This window comes from Triplophysa rosa, linkage group LG12 (assembly GCF_024868665.1).
Source record: "Triplophysa rosa linkage group LG12, Trosa_1v2, whole genome shotgun sequence".
NCBI lineage: Eukaryota > Metazoa > Chordata > Actinopteri > Cypriniformes > Nemacheilidae > Triplophysa > Triplophysa rosa.
Genome location: NC_079901.1, coordinates 7,923,176 through 7,942,172, shown reverse-complemented (window position 1 = coordinate 7,942,172; position 18,997 = coordinate 7,923,176). Strand labels below are relative to the sequence as shown.

Sequence of the window (18,997 nt, the reverse complement as noted above, 5' to 3'; positions counted from 1 at the left end):
CTCATCGCACTTGCATTTCTTCACAAAAGATGTCCACAAGAATATACTCAGATGTATCTCATTACAAATCTCAAAACACAGAAAGCAATCGTAAATACAGTACAAACCTCGGCTTCCATTACTTAAATGTTTATATCCGCTTTGGATAAAAGCATCTGCTAATAAATGAATAAACTGCAGTTTAAAACAAACAGATTTAGTACCTCTCAAACTGAATTACAACGCACAGTGAAATGCTAAATGTTCATTTTCACACATAGATTTTACCCAATCTTTTTAGCATTTGCAATGCCCTTTTCATTCACGTTCATACAATGTGGGTGATATTTCACTAGTAATTAAAGATTCAAGAAAGATTTAGAAAACCACGCTTAAAATGTCTCTACTACTGGAAACAGCCACGAGAAATCACACCTGTCTCCGTGACAGCCCTAGGCAGCCAAAAACTGCAAAAAAGAGTAATGGGAGCGGCCCACGTTCTCCACCTGTCAGTCATCCTGTGCATTTGTGTGTGGTTAAAACTGTTATAATGTCAAATTAAATATACAGCATGCAGTAAGTTGTTATGTACAAGTCATTAAAATTGTTAAATTGAATATTGATTTTCTAGTCATGCTCTGTTTACAAATATTTGATCAGCTTTGACTCTGTAAAACTTGCATGCCAGGCACAGTGATGTCCCATTTGTGAGTGAGTCAGTATACCTTGAGAGAGATTCTGTTACTTGTGATGAATTGGTAGTGGAACCCTGGCATTTAGATGGATGGGTGGGGAAATAAACAGAAGTGTGTGCAAGACAGATGGATGTTTCGACACATAAGAGGAAAACTAGCATGACAGCCAAAAATCAACGTGATTGACATGTACTGTGTTTTTAAATCTGCATAGTGTGAAAGCGATGGGTTTTGTAATTATTCTGGCATTCAAACACTAATGCATTCACCTTTCCAGCCCAAAGGTCACTTCCTCTGCCATTACTGCAAATACCACAACAAAACAATTCACTAACTTTCAAGAAAATACAAGTTTACTATGAACAGATGACACATCCATATTGACCACGGACATTTAGCCGATATTTCTTCTAGCCCCAAAAAAGTTTTTCCAAATAGAATAAGAGCATATATCGACAAGCTGTCATCACAACATGAAAGACGTTCCCGAGAAAAAACGTCTGCCACGATACTGAACTCTGACAATAGTCTTTTGTTCCACGCTAGTATGCACAAAGTTATGTTTTCTGGTGTACGTGAAAAATAAAGGTTTATAGAGAGCTGCAGGAGAATAAGTGAGAAGTGATTTTCTTCTGAACTGCAGTTTGGAGAGTCTGAGAATTAAAGGGATAGTTCACCCAAAATGAAAATTCTGTCATCATTTACTCATCCTCATGTATTTCAAACCTCTATGACTTTCTTTCTTGCGCACAACACAAATAAAGATATTTTGAAGAAAGCTGGTACCCGAACAGCACCGGCACCCATTCAGAACCAATGCAAGTCAATGGGTGCCGTCGCTGTTCTGCTAACAACATTCCTCAAAATATCTTCTTTTGTGTTCTGCGCAAGAAAGAAAGTCATACAGGTTTGAAATGACAAGGGTAAACAGATGACAGCATTTTCATTTTTGGGTGAACGATCACATATGACTGTTATCGCTCCAACTGCAAACAACATCACAAACTCCTCATTTGCGGTCAGCATTTGTATCGTCTCTCGTGTACCGACCAGTATATATCTTTTCAATTAAAACAGATCGACACAGGTTATTATCGGGTTCCATGCTGATAATACTCGGAGAGTGGACTTTGGCTCCTAAATTCTCTTGTTAGAGGCAGGAAATAATTGGACTCAAAGCTGGGCTCTCAAAATAAATCAAGCCTTTATGGCCAATTTCAAGCCTAGAATTCAGGAGAATTCAATCTCTTGTACACAGGAGTTTAAAGGAATCTACAGCACTGCACACGCACAATAGGATTCTGGGAAAGCGCAGCGGGTGGTATCTGTTTTCACAGAGCGTCTGTTTTACGCGGCAGAGAGCTGTTTACCGGCGTAGAGCAGATAGCACAAAGTGATTCCTGCTGTGAAGATCAACCAAAAACGCACACTTTAACACACATACACGTTCTGGAGGACACACACACACTGAGAGTAAGTGAATAAAACACCTTATGTCTGTGCATTTTTAAATAAATCACTTTCCAACTGACATGCCGATTAACCTGATGTCCTGAGATTTGTTTTATAAAGGAAACTAGAAACAAGCACAGGAGATTTTTGGAAAGTGTTGCTCATCAGGTTGATGGTATCTCATTAATACTGTTTTGTACTGTATCACCACCATATTAGTATTTTACAGCAATGATTCACAAAGTCTGGCCGCTTAAAGGGATAGTTCACCCAAATATTTAAAATTCTGTCATCGTTAAAGGCTAAAATACACCGAACTCAGATTTTCAGTCTGGACTTGTTGCAGAAAGTCTGTGCCAGTCTGCAGATTTGATCAGTTAGTGTGTTTCTATCTGAAACTTTCAAAAAGTCTGCAAGTGTACGATGTCTAGTTTTAAAATAATCTACAAAGTCTTGTAGTGTATTCCAGCCATTACTCATCCTCAAGTTGTTTCAAATCTGTATAAATGTATTTGTTCTGATGAACACAGAGAAAGATATTTGGAAGAATGTTTGTATAACCAAACAGTTCTTGGACCCCATTGACTAGCATAGTAGGAAAAATGAAAAAGTGCCCCAGAACTGTTTGCTTTCCTACATTCTTCAAAATATCTTCTTTTGTGTTCAACAGAACAAAGAAATTTATAAAGTAATTTTTCATACTATGGTAGTCAATGGTGGTCAAGAACTGTTTGGTTACAAGCATTCTTCCAAATATCTTTCTCTGTGTTCATCAGAACAAAGAAATTTATACAGATACTTAATTTTCATTTTGGGGCGAACTCTTCCTTTAAATCCAGACCACAACAGCGGCAAAATGAGTTGCATGTTCCCATTATAATGAACAAAGCTGAGTACGCTTTAAATGCACATGATGGATTTGCCGGGCCGAGACAGTTCATTGCAATGCATATGGGGTGTAAAACTTATATTTGAGTTATATTTAATCTGATTAATGTAAAAGTAATTTTAAAATTCATTAAGTCGTATTTCACTTAATATCTTGTTTGTTTGTTTTTAATCTCTTATGTCATTATGTTTTAATGATTGTAAAATTTCAGGATATGCTAATACTGCCATTACTGATTGATCCATTGTGTCAGACAGTCTTCTATTTAGCAGGAATCAAAGTGGTGATAATGACACCCGAATATCAAATCTTGACAGCAAAAACAGACAATTGAACACAAAATGGACTGATTCATAAACAACTGAATCCAAGTAGGATGACAGAGAATCAGACTTTTACGGATTAACTGCCATGAATTTCTGTTCTCGGATGTCCAAATTCGCTGTTTTTCCGGAAATGGAAAGATCACTGTACTTTTTAGATGATTCAATACTGTGATGTCAAAGTTGACAAGCGCGTTTTGATACTTTTCATTGGTTAGATATTTGCTAAACCCAGTGACAAACATAAAGGGTGACTAATAGTAATGATTTATGAAAAAAATAATAATAACGGAAAAACAAGGTTTCAGAAGGACAGCAGCGATATATAAGACATTTACATGTTAAATACAAAACAGCTGAGAGGTTAATAAAACAGAAGCTTTTATTAATTTTATGATGATGTACTGTATGTAAATTAATTTGTTTTGACCACACTGTTCTGGGAAAATTGTCCGACCAGAACATACTGTTTTGGTTTTAGAAACTCCGTTATGTGTTCATGAAGCAAATTCATCCGGTCTTAGTCAGAGATTTAGGTGTTCACTGTCACTTCCTGTTTGAACCTTTTAACAAGCCTCAGTCATTTCAGATGTCTATCCGCTTTCCTTTCCATCATTACTTAATTTCCTTTGTCTATTCTTTCCTGTTTTTCTTCTTGCTTCAATACCTGTCTCTGCTCTCCTCATCTCTCTCTCTCTCTCTCTCTCTCTCTCTCTCTCTCTCTCCCTGATGGCTTTCCTGTTCCCGCTGAGTCTCTACAGTCGCTCCAGAACCGGAACACCACTGCTGGGTCGAACCAAAGCCTGAAACTCAAGAGGGATTATGAGCCCAGTTAATCAGAAACCTTTCCACTCCTCAAGCACAGTGTGTGCGCTTGACAAAGCTCGCACTAATCTTCCACTTTCCATTGTGTGTTCTTCCTCTGATCAAGAACCCAATTACACCTTTAAGGAAACGCAAACAAACAATCAAAGCTTTACAAAACACACCGCGTCGCCGTTTCCCGCCCCTCTAACCAAATCAATCAGCAGCTTCATGAGATTCCTGATTTGCAATTAGCATGAGCCGGAGGGGAGATGTCGATAGCCGAGGGAGGTGAAACAGTATTGATAACATTAAAGAAAGCCATTCATCAGAGTACCACAGGTTCGCACCTGCTCTTTTATGAGTACAAAGGCGTGATTTAATTAAATAGTGTGTTTATTTAACGCAACCCTTTGATCTTCACACCATAAAATGTTGCTTTTCTGGTAGGACAGTTCAATTTACAAGAATAAAAGCTGCATTTTTGTGGATTATGGTTGTTGGTATAGCAAAAAAGCAACATCAAATTTGTGTCACTGAACACAATGTCTCTGTTTTAAAGTCTATGAGCTGGCTTCTTCTCTGCTGACTACATAGGCAGTAACCTTCCATACTAACTATATGTAAAGCTATGAATAGGCAGCAACTAATTGTCAACCTTAATATGAAAAGGTTTTTACCAGGGTTTTCACCATACTGATAGGTCAAATATCAATATTTAGTGGTTTCAAACCCCATGTGAAGGCTCTCTTAACGGTTTTAAAGCACACTGTAGTTTTCCATAGTCTTGAAAGAGAATTGTCACATCCATAACCGTCCTTATCATAAATATCATTGGATGAAATGACATTTTGTAGTCTATGAAGTGCCATCTCTTCTCCATCTGTTAGGTATTATTGCTTCTAGTTTGTACATTTTCATTTACAGAAATCCTACAAAGTATGTTGTCTCTCAGAAACGTCAGTCCTTTTTGTCACATCCAAAATTTTCTCTCTTTTAAAATAGAAAACTTGTTTACCGATGGATGTTTTTCTGATGGCTGGACTATAAACAGGAGTTTAGTAATATACAAGCAAATGATTCGACATATTGGTAACAAATACATTCTCTGAGAAATGTATATTTCAGTTTTGACTGAAAATGTCACATCCATAACTCTGGAATTGCCCAAGTACGCAATAAAAGTAGTGCTCCTCATGCAAAGCGCGCATGAGGACTTTTTGTTGGTGTTAGCATGTTGCTAAGCTAATGTTGTGATGTTATTACCAGAACAAAAATATAATTCACACACATTTATGCATTTGGCAGACGCTTTTATCCAAAGCGACTTACATTGCATTGTATTATACATTTGTTTCTGACCCATGGAATCCAACCCATGACCTTGGCATTGCTAGTGCCATGCTCTAACCCCTGAGCTACAGGAAAGCATAATAGCAAACTATTTTTTAATCAATTAAACTACTTTTATTAATACTTTTAGATACTGAACAAATAGTTTTTTCCTCTCTTTATCAACTTTTTATTTTCCCTGAAGTTTTGCAGTCTCCATAAAGTATACAGGAAAAACTTTATTCGATTTTGGTTAAGAGGGTATCATACAGGGCAGCGTAATTATGCCTCCTTTTTGAAACTGTGCCTATAATACCCTGAAGCGCTGACTACTTAGGGCGCTCACTAGGGTTTCATTTAAAGTGGAGCTATGAACACAATGCAGTACATTTAATCTGATCAACCTTTTATGCTGTAAAAACAAATAGCGGAAGCAGCTTCTCTCCTGGAATGGTGCCCGATCTACACAGCGCTTGATATGTAATTATATGATTAGCATGTTTCATAATGAAGCTGATGGAAAAATTCATGGCAATCACACAGGAAGCTTTCAACAACTAATTGCTACGTTCAGTCTTTTTACTGGCAGGATAACCGAGTGCTGAATCCAGAGAAATAAATGGGCACGTTTATTTTAGCAAGTAAACAAAAGAACAACACTGTCCTTTCTGCTAAATTTTGAACATTTTGTAAAAATATCTGAAATTAGTTACGGATTCCCATGAGATCAGGCTGTAATAGCCCAAACTTCCTAGTTCAATAGGAAACATATCAACCAGAGTCTTTACAAATTGCCCCCATGAATTTACAAAAGAATGAACACCTTAATTGGCGAGTTAATGATTTGTTACAGAAACGATTGTAGAGAAAAACTCGATTGAAATGAGATGGATCAATATATTCGTCAATGCAATTAAACATACATAAGCAATTTCACACCTCATTGCATCTGTGCTTAACATTCTTTACATGCACAGAGGGAATATCTTCAGTAAATCATACAGTAAAGCAAACTGTAACAACTGACCTGCATATCCCCGCATACATTCCTTTCCTCCATCACTCTCTCTCTCCTAGCCCACCTTAAGTATAAACTCAGAGGGAATTCAATGTATCGATGCCAAAACAGTTCCCATGGGGAAGTGAGAATGTAGCCAATTTTTCTAACAATGGAGTAATTAATGTTAAATTACACAATCAAAAAAACAAGCAGTTTATAATAGTTTCAGCCACCCACAACCACCCACGGTCCCTTCACTGCCCGTCTGAGGCCTTTTTGGCAAACAAAACCGGCACGGGCCAGCAGCAATTGCCCAGTCCAATCTGGTTATGTGGTTTTACATGACTTTAGGGTGCGCATGTATTTATAAGACCACCTGGAAACATTTTAAAGTTGGGGCTTTGAAGAAAACGTTTGCCAAGTTAGTGGTATAAGTTTGAGGAATTTATCAGCGGGTTTGGATTGTTTCCATCCTGGATTCTGATTGGTTAATATCGTAGTTGTGGTTTATGGATACAAGTTAATTTCAGTTTTGTTTCTGAGGTACACTCTTAAAAATAAAGGTGGTTCACGATGCCACCTTTTTTGTCTAAATGGTTCCACAAAGAACCTTTCTGTTTTACAAAATGTTCTTTGTGGTGAAAAAAGGTTCTTCGGATTATAAAAAGGTTAGAAAGAGATGGTTCTTTAAAGGGGTCATATGACACGGCTTAAACGAATATTACAGTTTTAGATGTAATGTGATGTGTATACACGATTTAAGGTTCAAAAACGCTGTATTTTCCACATACCGTGCATGTTTGTATCTCCTCTTTGCCCCGCCTCTCTGAAACACGCACATTTTTTACAAAGCTCATCGCTCTGAAAAGCGAGGTGTGCTATGATTGGCCAGTTCACCAGTGCGTAGTGATTGGTCGAACACTGCAAGCGTGTGACGGAAATGTAACGCCTCTTACCATATTTGGAACATCAATTTCCAGAGCAATTGTACTGACAGGTACGCCCACCTTACTTATGTATACATTTGGGTGGTCTTAGTCAAATCATACCACGAACTGACGTAGATTTGTGGGGGTGTGGTTACACGAGGCGTTTCAGGCAGGTCTGGGTGAGCATTCGCTTTTAGATAGAATGCATCTTTTGCTCCGACACTTTCATTTTTGCAATTTTACATGTCGAATACATGCATGGGAAACTTATAACACACCAAAGACACAGAAAAACACGTATTCTCACCATATGACCCCTTTAAAGAATCTTTGACTGAATGGTTCTTTGTGGAAGCAATAATGGTTCTTTTATGGCATCGCTGTGAAGAACCTTTTAAGCTCCTTTATTTTGAACAGCATATATTCTTATTATGGTCAGTCAGAAAATCTGATCAAATTATACACAACACACATTTTCTATACAGTTATTCACAGACTGAGACCCTTGTGCCATTATTTGAGTTTTCAGTTTTATGTTTGTAAAATGGAATGCAGCTGTCTGGTTGCTCAGTCTGTCAATAACTTCACAGGCAGCGGTTATTCATGAATGTTCCTTTAGAAAAAAAACGCTCTCAGGCTTTCAAGTCACCATAATGTCATATTTAATGATCTAGAACAAATTCAAGTGAGGTTTATACATGACCAAGCAAATATTTAATGACAATATTTAAAGTTTCTTTCGCAGAAGAAACTGAAACATAAACTGAAAAACAAAAGTACTTTTACTTTTTAAATGACTTCATCAGATTGGATTTTTTCATCACCAAAGACACAACTGTGGGATATGTGCGAAGTGGATACATGCTTTACTCACGATAAACCACAATAAAGCACTAACCTCGAGTATATTACAGCTTTTAAAATGTTTTAAAGGCTAATATAATTAGGGTTGCCAACCGTCCCGTATTAGACAGGACCTCCCGTATGTTGAGCCTGCCTGATTAATGCAACTATTAATGCCACTTTCATGAAGTAAAATCACTTAAAGAAGCAGTGTGGAGATTTAAGCAGCATCTAGTGGTGCAAATTGCAACCAATGGCTCACTCAACCCCTCCCTTCCGAAGCACTTCGTTAGCTCTCACAGGACAAACGTGTAAATTCCATGTAAGAGGACCCGCGCGCGGTGTATTTAGATAGAAATAGCTCATTCTAAGACATAACGCTTCATTATGTAAGGTCTTAATACACCTCTGAAGTCATAGTTATGTATATTATATTGCATTTCTGTCAATAGATCCTCCAAAAAATGACACACTGGACCTTTAAAATCTTTGTTCCACTGCAAAAAAATAGTCCCTGATCAACTGTGAACAGCAACAGAATGTTTCATTTATGTTGCTAAGGGTGCGTAGTAATACACAGAATCGTTAGATAAAGCGGTCATGACTGTGTTTTATTTTGAATAAAGCACAGCTGTTGACCAATCAGAATCAAGGACAGGAACTAACTGCTGTATAAACTGTAACAAGCGCTAAAACATATAGGCTGTCTTGAAAAGATAAAGGCATCATAATAAACTTTAGATGAATTGTATACGTGAGAAGATATCAGTAATGGTGATGAAGACCCCACTGCTCTGCTACGGCGGACATTTACCAGATGTTTTCTAAAAGACAAGTCAATGCCGTTTGTTCAGAGACCACCAGTTGGTCGTAACTGAAGTAATGTGATATAACGTAAGCTCAGTTTCTCAGCTCACTGATCATTTTCTCGTCCGGTAACATCTGTGTTAATAAAGCTTCATGCAATCAGCCAGTAGTAACAGCAAACACTCCAACATCTGCTGGCGCATATGCAGCGCCTTCCGTCCGGCCCCATCTCGCAAATACTCAATTATCTAAATCCTCTTACTCGCTAAATAATCTCCATCCTCTTTAACTTTGATGTCCCATTCTGCAAACATGACTGCAGACCATATTTCATTTTTTCCGCAGGCTGTTTGACGCACTGCGCTATGAATTCGTGCAAAATTATACAATATTGTAAACGTGTTTTAGCTGTCTACGGTTTGTACCCAGTAATGTTGGATTTGCTTGAATATAAAAGAATAGTCGCCAATAAAGACGTCACAGCGAGATGAGTAAAGATTACATCCACCCAACACACTTATGATAAAAAAGTCAATAAAAACACACAAGTAAAAGAAAGCTTTCAGAGTCTTATCATTGGAGCGTAAAGGGCAACTGCAGTCTTCCGAACCTCATTTATTGTCTCCTCTCGCTCCTGGTCCAATTCACGCACTTCTAAATCTTCTGGTCTCTGGGAGGATCTTATCAACCCAAACTAACTCAACCATTTATCAACCGAAACATACTCAGCCATTTCTCAAAAGGGCTGCGTTTATCTGGCAAAAGATCTGATGCTTTACAGCGCCTTTCAAAGCTACTGTATTGAAGGAAATGCCATTTATGTTCTTAGCCCAAGGGCAGAAGAATCTCCAGTATGGCTTTGGCACGTTTCTTTCAAATCGCTGCATCCTGAAACTCATAGGAAAATGAATATTGCGGCGAGTGATTTTTAAAGGCCTGCTTGCTCACCGATTTCAGTGGGAATGATTTTTTGATGCCTGACTTCTCAGAAATAAACATCAAAAGGACGAAATCGAACAGCTGTGGAAACCCGAATCAGCTGGGACTGAGGGGTCGCACACTACTGCCTGTAAACTGCTGCGGGAAGACAAGAGGTCGTGGACGGCAGAGAAGATCAGCAGACAGCTCCTCAAAGGAAAACACTTTTCTTTCACCTTTTCATTCAGTAAGACAGACTACACGGCTTAGTTTGAGTTGTTTTCCCTCAGAGACTCATTTAGTCAAAGTGACTTGGTGAATTCGACTGTGTAATTTGTCAGACTGACTGAACGGTGATTTTCATTGACATTAAGGATTGAATAATTAGGCAGCAGTGAACAATGCCAGTTAAAATTGTTTATTTTGTGAGCGGTTTTAAGCTTGTTCTTGACAGTGATTTCCATTGGCATTTTCCAATTTTTACGTTTCAAAGTTTTGTGGCTTTTAGTCCACATTTGTTAATATGCGAAACAGCAAAACGGGCAAAACAATATTTGACTCATCTCGCATGCATGGGTGTAAAGTAGCCTATACATTTTTTTCCCCAAAATATTCTCTACTTCAAAAAACAATCAATCTCTAAATAGTCATAGTACGTAGAAATTCATGGTTCATGGATATTTTTTAGGAAATGGAAAAATGAACATCAACTTTTGCTACACAATAAAAACACCTTTCATGGTTTGATCGATTTGAACAGTCAATATAGCGACCGACATTTTTGCCGCTTGGAGGCTAAGTAGAGGGATTTGAGAGCTTACACGTTCCATAGTCAAAAACATGATGAGGTTTATTGCAGGTTGAGGTCTGGTACAAGATGATGATGAAAACAAATAAAAAACTTCACATAAACTATAAACTGTCCTAAACTATAACTTAAATGTAATTTCATGGTACGTTGTTACTATATTGACCATGCAACTGTGACTATGTCATGGTCAACAGAAAGTGAGCATCCCATCTACTCAGCCCCTACTCCATCACTATCCAACACCCAAGATGCTGGCTAAATTACATACACCAGTGACGTAATTGACAGACAGGAAGTGACGTTTCTAAAAAAAAGACACCATTCTGGCGCCTACAGTCAAAAACTACGCAAAACACAGGTATTTTGAGCTTGTTACAGTGAATTCCTAAGGAGAAAATCACTTGCTGCCCCCCATCGGCACTTCGCGCAGTCCCGTGACGTCATGTGCACAGTGGCGTAACTTTGTTTTGAAAAGTGGTGGGGACAAAGACGACACAAACAATACTTTAATAAATTGTTTCTGTAATAACTTGTTGGGAATATTCATGGGCGTCACAAGCATGAAAAATGTAGGTGACTCCTCCTCCAGTAAACAGTATAAAAACTCGACGGCTTCAGTGGTGTAACGTTACGTGACGTGGTGTAAAGACGCATGACAAATAATATTGACACTGCCTTGAAGCAGGTTCGAATCCGCTGAACTCACTATTCTAAATTGTTACATCACATATCAGATCTGCTTCCATTTGTTTTTAAAATAAAAACTACTGAAACGAATGTGTGTTTTCCCCATGTTAAAAATTTGGTGTTTGACAAAGATATACCTGTCGGTGGGTCAAGGATTGAAACGTTTGGGAACCCCCTGCTAATAAGGACAAACATTCAAGTATACGGGGGAAACAGATAGAAAAATAATATCTTAAAAAAAATCTTATTTTCAATTATTACTACGGGCATTGCCAGATAGGCTACAAATATACAACAAACTTTCTAAATGTAGTTTTGAACTCATGAAACTACAAAGTTGTGACTTTTTCTATTTATTGGAGTTTTCTATCAAGTATCAAAATGTAATTAATCAAAATGTGCAAATGCGCAAAATGTTTGGTACATGTATGACTTGAACAGCCATTTTCAAATATTTTCATCATTTTCTTGAAAATAAATACCTTTACAATCTGATATGTGATAGGGAAAAAGTTCAGCAAACAACAGTCGCGAACCCACGACGACATGAAGTAGGTAACACATGTTTTACGCTCTACACCACTGGAGCAGTCGATTTTCGTTTGCCTTTCTTACATTTTGTCTAATCCAATCTGAAACTGATGGGCGGAGTTAGTAAATAGCCTCTGCTTACAAAGCGGGTTACTTGCACGGTAAATATTAGACACTCCGTATTTTTTATTTCTTCCAATAAGTGGTGGGGACATGTCCCACCCATCCACCCGCAAATTACGCCTATGCATGTGCAAACAACCTATTGGTTAGATATTTGCAAAACCCTGTGACAAACATAAAGGGTGACTAATAATAATGAGTTATGGCACAAAATATGGAGATACAAGGTTTTCGAAGGGCAGTAGTGACATGTTCTTGCAAGAATTTTTGTGCATTTGTCTGTGCTGGCGAATTAGTGCACGAACCTCTCATTCCCCCGGGAATACACATACTATACCTCCACTACACATGCAAAAGTTTCAAGTTCACTCACTTCTTACTACAAATTGGAAAAACAAGTGTGAAATTTGATGAAGAGAAACTTTTGCTTTGAATTAAACTCTAGAAGGCTGTCTGATTAGTCATCGTCTTCAGAAGTCACAAGCTTGAAATGTAGTTTCTTACTTTTCAAAAGGAATAGAAAAGATTGAATAGATATCTCTGACTATAACAAATTTTGATTAGACTGTTGGCTTAGTCTGACTTCGTGCTGTTATGGTATGTTTCCTCAAAGCTATCTTTTATGTCTTGCTGAGACTTTCACACTCCTCTGATTTAGATGTGTGTAAAAGAGAAGCTTTTGCATGTCAGGGACCTGAAATCAGATGAACTTCAAATAACACCTTGTGCTTTTAACTCCAGGTTTTGATGTCATCCAGTTGGCCTGTTGGAGGTTTAATAAAATGACACTTTATTTGAAGTTGTGCAGAACAGATCAAGCCATATCATCTATGATGGAGTCATCCTTTTTTAGCAGAATGGATATGGGGTTTGACCTTGCTGCGTATCAGTTTTTCGTAAAATATCCGGGGGGATTTAGTGAAATTCAATTCGGCAATGGTGGCATAAATTTGCATTTGCTGCTGCGCCTCTCTGTTGTTAATGATTTAATTATGCAAATGAGATAATGACACAAACACACCTACAAATGATGTGCTAAACATAATTTGCATGCTGCAATTTCCAGTCTGAATGCAATGGTTGTGAAGAATTCACAAGATTTCTGCGATCTATTGTAGATCTGAGACTGTTCAGTATTACTAGACCAAATGCTGAAGTCACATCACTGCTTATTAAAATGCATAAAGTGATTATCCCAGCAATTTGTCCAATTATGATTTATTATGATCAATGAATTATCGTTTGATGACTACTGCCATGACGAAACAGCACTGATTATTACACAGCGTAAATAATGTACAGTTTTAAACAAAGAATGGGTGTTTTGCATTAAAATAAATACATTCGCAGCTGTGCAGCACTATTTCAGCACATCTGTATAGCAAAGTAGATTTTAAAAAGACTTAAAGGTCCAATGTGTAATTTTTTGGAGGATCTATTGAGAGAAATGCAATATAATATACATATATATGTCATCAGAGGTGTATAAAGACCTTACACAATGAAGCATTATGTTTTTATTACCTTAGAATGAGCTATTTCTATCTAAATACACCGCTGGTCCCCTTACATGGAATTTGCCATGTTGTTTCTACAGTAGCCCTGAACGGACAAACTGCTCAGAGTGTGTTTCGTAAATACTTAATTCGCGAAAATGTGATGACATCTTAGTCCTGTGTCAGCCACCGTAGTATTCGAAAGGGAGGGGTGAAGTGATCCGTGGGTTTCTAATTTACAACTTTACCGCTAGATGCAGCTAAATTTCGTACACTGGACCTTTAAGATGATAAAAATTTAATGTAAAATGAACATAGAGATAAAGTGGACTTTGGTCAATTTGATGATAAATGTTTGAGCTCATGTTAAAATATTCCATAATATTGACTTCAGAATTCAGACTTGAGAGGAATGAGCTCAGTTTGTGACTTTCATTGAGATCGTTTTTGACACTCAACCTTTATTTGATTTGTGGGGTGTTTTTCTTATGAGAAATATCTGAGACACTGGAGACGTAAGGCTGATGTCTAGGAGAAATAACTGTGATATTAAAGAGATGAAATCTGTTTTTATATGAACAAATACTGTTTGAAACATGTAACATTTGCCCCGCCTTCGTCAGCCACGCCCCCCGTACAAAAGCCACTTCCCCGTCACGCATGCTCACTATCACCAGACTTTTAACCCCAGGACTACATGTCCCATCATGCACTGCACCCCTCTGACCTCATTGATTACCCCGCACTAGACGCTCATCATTACACTCCACCTGAACCCCATCCCATAGACTCTATTTAATCACACCATCTCATTTAAAGACGGTGATCTCTGGTGAAGGCTCCCCAGATCATCTCAATTAGGAAGAGCAAAAGAAAGCCAGCACAAGAATGCAATGCTTCACAAAAGCTTCAGCCCTGCTTCTGCAAACAGCCCAAGACCTGAAGTGCAACTCGTTCCATGGCTTCGCCTGCTTGGAAAAGTGTTTTTTTCTCTTAATTTGTCCTTTCCCTGCCTCTTACTCGTTTCTGTTAGGCAATAGCCATTCGATTGGCCGTTTGGAGCCAGTTGCCGTGCCGAGTTCGTGCTGTTCTACCAACGTGTATTTCTCGTTAGTATAGTGGACAGTATCTCTGCCTATCACGCGGAAGACTGGGGTTCGATTCGCTGACGGGGAGTGTTACTTTGAATTTAATTCTGTATTGACAGACAATAAGCAGCTGGCTCAAACTTAAAACAGCCTCTCCATATTCGAATCAGTTGCTTAAAACTACCACTTTGTTGTCATATTGCAGTCAACACATTTTTTTGTTTTTGTTATTTTCTTTGCCCAACGTAAGCTGTGTGTCCATTTGCTTAGCTGTGGTTTCGCATGCCCACGACAAACTGAGACTCTCTGCTTTTGAACAACCATATGCTGCTCTGCTGTAACCAGAGCACCCAAAAATATGACAAACTCGCAATGGTTTCCCACCACGGAAATCTTTAGTAAAAGGCGAAAGATTTATGCGTAGATGAAGAGAAGCTTGCGCTATACCCACCAACCCTTAAACCAGAGGCCTCAACATGCCACACCATCTCATTTAAAGACGGTGATCTCTGGTGAAGGCTGCGGGCGGATGGCGATCCAGACGTTGCGGTCACGGGTGGCTGTATTCTTTTTGGATAAAGCCACCACCTCGTCTGCTACCCGATCCGTGACGGCAGTGACTACGGCCTTGCCGCCCGCTTCGGATAGCACCAGGGGTGATATGGGGATCACTGTGAACGTTAACCCGCCAGCCGCAGGCTCACGGACCGTTCACGCCCCGTCTCGCTTGTCTGACCGTTCCTCAAAAGACGGTCCTACCCCGTCTTGTTCCTCCGTCACATACTCGGAAGTGCGTGACGAAGATGAGATGTCAATCACAGCATCGGAGGGCGACCTTTTGGCATCCGACCCCGACGATTCCTCGGAGCTCCCTCCCCCGGGGGGTCAAGCTCAGGAAGAGGCGGACATTGAGATGTCAACCATGCTTTTCCGGGCCGCCGCGAGCATTGGGCTGCAGTGCACAGCACCGCCTTTACCCCAGCACTCGCGGCTGGATACGTGGTACCTGGGGTCTGAGCGCGGCTCCAAGCCGTGCCCAGCTCCGGTCCCGTTCTTCCCGGAAGTGCATGAGGAGCTGAGTAAGACTTGGAATGCGCCCCTCACAGCCCGTTCCAGTCAGAAAAGCTCAGTCGCCCTTACTTCCCTCGATGGTGGGGCGGCCAGGGGCTATGTCGAGATTCCCAAGGTGGAGCGTGCTGTCGCGGTGCACCTGTGCCCGCAGACAGCGGCCACCTGGAGAGCTCGGCCTAGACTCCCATCCAAGGCGTGTAAGTTTTCGGCATCGCTGGTGTCGAAGGCTTACACGGCTGCGGGTCAGGCCGCCTCCTCCCTCCACGCTATGGCCATCCTGCAGGTCCACCAGGCCAAGGCGTTGAAGGAGCTCCACGAGGGTAAGACCGACTCAGCGGTGATGCAGGAACTCCGTACCGCCACCGATCTTGCTCTACGGGGTGACTAAGTTGACGGCACGGGCCCTGGGTTGGGCGATGTCCACCATGGTGGTCCAAGAGAGGCACCTCTGGCTGACCCCACCTCTGGATGCGGGACGCCGAGTAAGTTCTCTTTCTTGACGCCCCCATCTTGCAGGGAGGGCTGTTTGGTGACACCATTGAGGATTTCTCTCAGCAGTTCTCGACGGTGAAGAAGCAGACGGAGGCCATCAAGCATATCCTGCCCCGCCGTGATTCGGCCGCTGTCAGGCCTTCGAGATCCCGAGCGGCGTCTGCTTCCCAGCAGCCCCGGCCCTCTTCGACTCCGGCTCCAGTGCCCCCTTCTCAGGCTGCCTCCCGGAAAAAGACGTCGAAGAGGAAACCGCCTCCCCGTCAGCAGCCGTCGCGGAAGCAGCCCTGACGTCGCGGTCGAGGATCGAGCCCGTCCCACCAGCCGAGATGTCCTGCAGGTTTTACAGCTCGTACTTCATTGTCCCCAAGAAAGGCGGGGGGTTGCGCCCTATCTTGGATCTGCGTGTTCTGAACAGGCACCTACACAAGCTGCCTTTCAGTATGGTCATGCAGAAGCGCATCCTGACGTCCGTCAGGCGTCAGGACTGGTTCATGGCAATCGACCTGAAGGACGCGTACTTTCATGTCTCGATCCTCCCTCGACACAGGCCGTTCCTACGGTTTGCATTCGAGGGACGGGCATATCAGTACAGGGTCCTCCCCTTCGGTCTCTCCCTGTCTCCACGGGTCTTTACGAAGTTCGTGCGGGTACTAAACTATCTTGATGACTGGCTCATCTCAGCTCACTCGCGAGATCTGTTGTGTACACACAGGGACCTGGTGCTACGGCACCTAGATCGGTTGGGGCTACAGGTCAACTGGGAAAAGAGCAAGCTCTCCCCCGCGCAGAGCATCTCCTTTCTCGGTATGGAACTCGACTCTGTCTCCATGACAGCGCGTCTGACTGCAGAGCGCGCCCGGTCAGTGTTACACTGCCTGAAGCACTTCAGGCACCCAACGGTCTCCCTGAAACAATTTCAGAGGCTCCTGGGGCACATGGCATCCGCGGCGGGGGTGGACCCCTCGGGTTGATGCACATGCGACCGCTCCAACACTGGCTACAGAGTCGGGTTCCCTGGAGAGCGTGGCACACCGGCAGCAGGCGTATGGTCATCATGCCTCTCTGCCAGCGCACCCTGACCCCCTGGTCGCCTATGGCCTTCCTACGGGCGGGGGTCCCCCTAGGGCAGGTATCAAGGCACGTCGTGGTAACGACAGATGCCTCCCTTCAGGGCTGGGGTGCTGTGTGCAACGGGCACGCAGTGTCGGGGAGGTGGACGGGCCCCCGCCTGCGTTGGCATATCAACTGCCTAGAGTTGTGGGCTGTGCTACTTGCACTGAAGAGGTTCCAACCTCTCGTGCAGGGCAGGCACGTGCTGGTCCGGTCGGACAGCACAGCTGCCGTGGTGTATATCAACCACCAGGACTCGCCCGACGCCTCCTCCTGTGGAGTCAGCAGGTGATCAGCTCCCTGCGAGCCATACACATCCCGGGCGACCTGAACCAGACAGCAGACTGGCTCTCTTGTAGTGGTCACCTAGCGGAGAGTGGCGACTCCACCCCCACGCGGTTCAGCTCATATGGGAGCAGTTCGGCCAGGCGCAGGTGGACCTGTTTGCCTCCCCGGACTCCACCCATTGTCCGCTTTGGTACTCCCTGTCCGACGGTCCCCTCGGTACGGATGCCCTTGCGCACAGCTGGCCGCGGGACAAGCGGAAGTACGCCTTCCCCCCAGTGAGCCTCATTGCACAGACCCTGTGCAAGGTCAGGGAAGAGGAGCATCAAGTGCTACTAGTTGCGCCTTACTGGCCCAACCGGATTTGGTTCTCAGAGCTGGTGCTTCTGACAACAACTCCCCCTGGCCGATTCCCCTGAGGAAGGACCTCCTTTCTCAGGGGAAGGGCACGTTTTGGCATCCCAGGCCAGACCTCTGGGACCTCCATGTCTGGCCCCTGGACGGGACGAGGAGATCCTGAGCCCTCACACATCCAGATCCTGAGACCCTCACACAGGCTAGGGCCCCGGCCACTAGGAGACTGTATGCCTTCAAGTGGCGCCTCTTCTCGTCCTGGTGCTCTTCTCATGGAGAAGACCCACAGAGATGCTCGATCAGGTACGTACTGTCCTTTCTCCAGGAGAGACTTGAGAAGAACCTCTCCCCTTCCACACTGAAGTGTATGTTGCGCTATAGCCGCACATCACAATCCAGTTGCTGGTAAGTCTCTAGGACAGCACGACCTGGTCACCAGGTTCCTGAGGGGCGCGAGACGGTTGAATCCGCCTCGCCCGCGCCATACCCTCTTGGGACCTCGAAGTGGTCCTGGAGGGCCTCCAGAGGCCCCCCTTCGAGCCCCTAGGAGAGGCCGATCTTTCTCGCCTGTCGATAAAGACGGCCCTCCTGGCAGCGCTCGCCTCCTTCAAGAGGGTAGGGGACCTACAAGCATTCTCTGTGTCCTCGGGTTGCCTAGAATTCGGGCCTGGAGACTCTCACGTTATCCTGAGACCACGGCCCGGCTACGTGCCCAAGGTTCCCACCACTCCCTTCCGGGACCAGGTGGTGAACTTGCAGGCGCTCCCCACCGGGGAGGAAGACCCAACCCCGTCCGTGTTGTGACCAGTACGCGCACTGCGCCTCTACTTGGACCGCACGCAGCGCTTCAGAAGCTCTGAGCAGCTCTTTGTCTGTTTTGGAGGTCAGCAGAAGGGGAGAGCTGTCTCCAAACAGAGACTGGCGCACTGGATCGTGGATGCCATTTCCTTGGCATACCGGTCGCTAGATCGCCCTTGC

The 18,997-nt window shown here is 42.7% G+C and overlaps 1 protein-coding gene and 1 non-coding gene across 2 annotated transcripts in view; both read right to left on the bottom strand.

The window, feature by feature from the left end:
• The window catches only part of large2 (LARGE xylosyl- and glucuronyltransferase 2), a 136,088-nt gene that overhangs the window by 81,597 nt on the left and 35,494 nt on the right, over positions 1-18,997 (bottom strand). The gene's annotated exons all lie outside the window — the stretch shown is intronic.
• LOC130563326 (U5 spliceosomal RNA) lies at positions 15,036-15,151 on the bottom strand. The gene has a single exon (XR_008964095.1). It is a non-coding gene; the product is annotated as a U5 spliceosomal RNA (small nuclear RNA).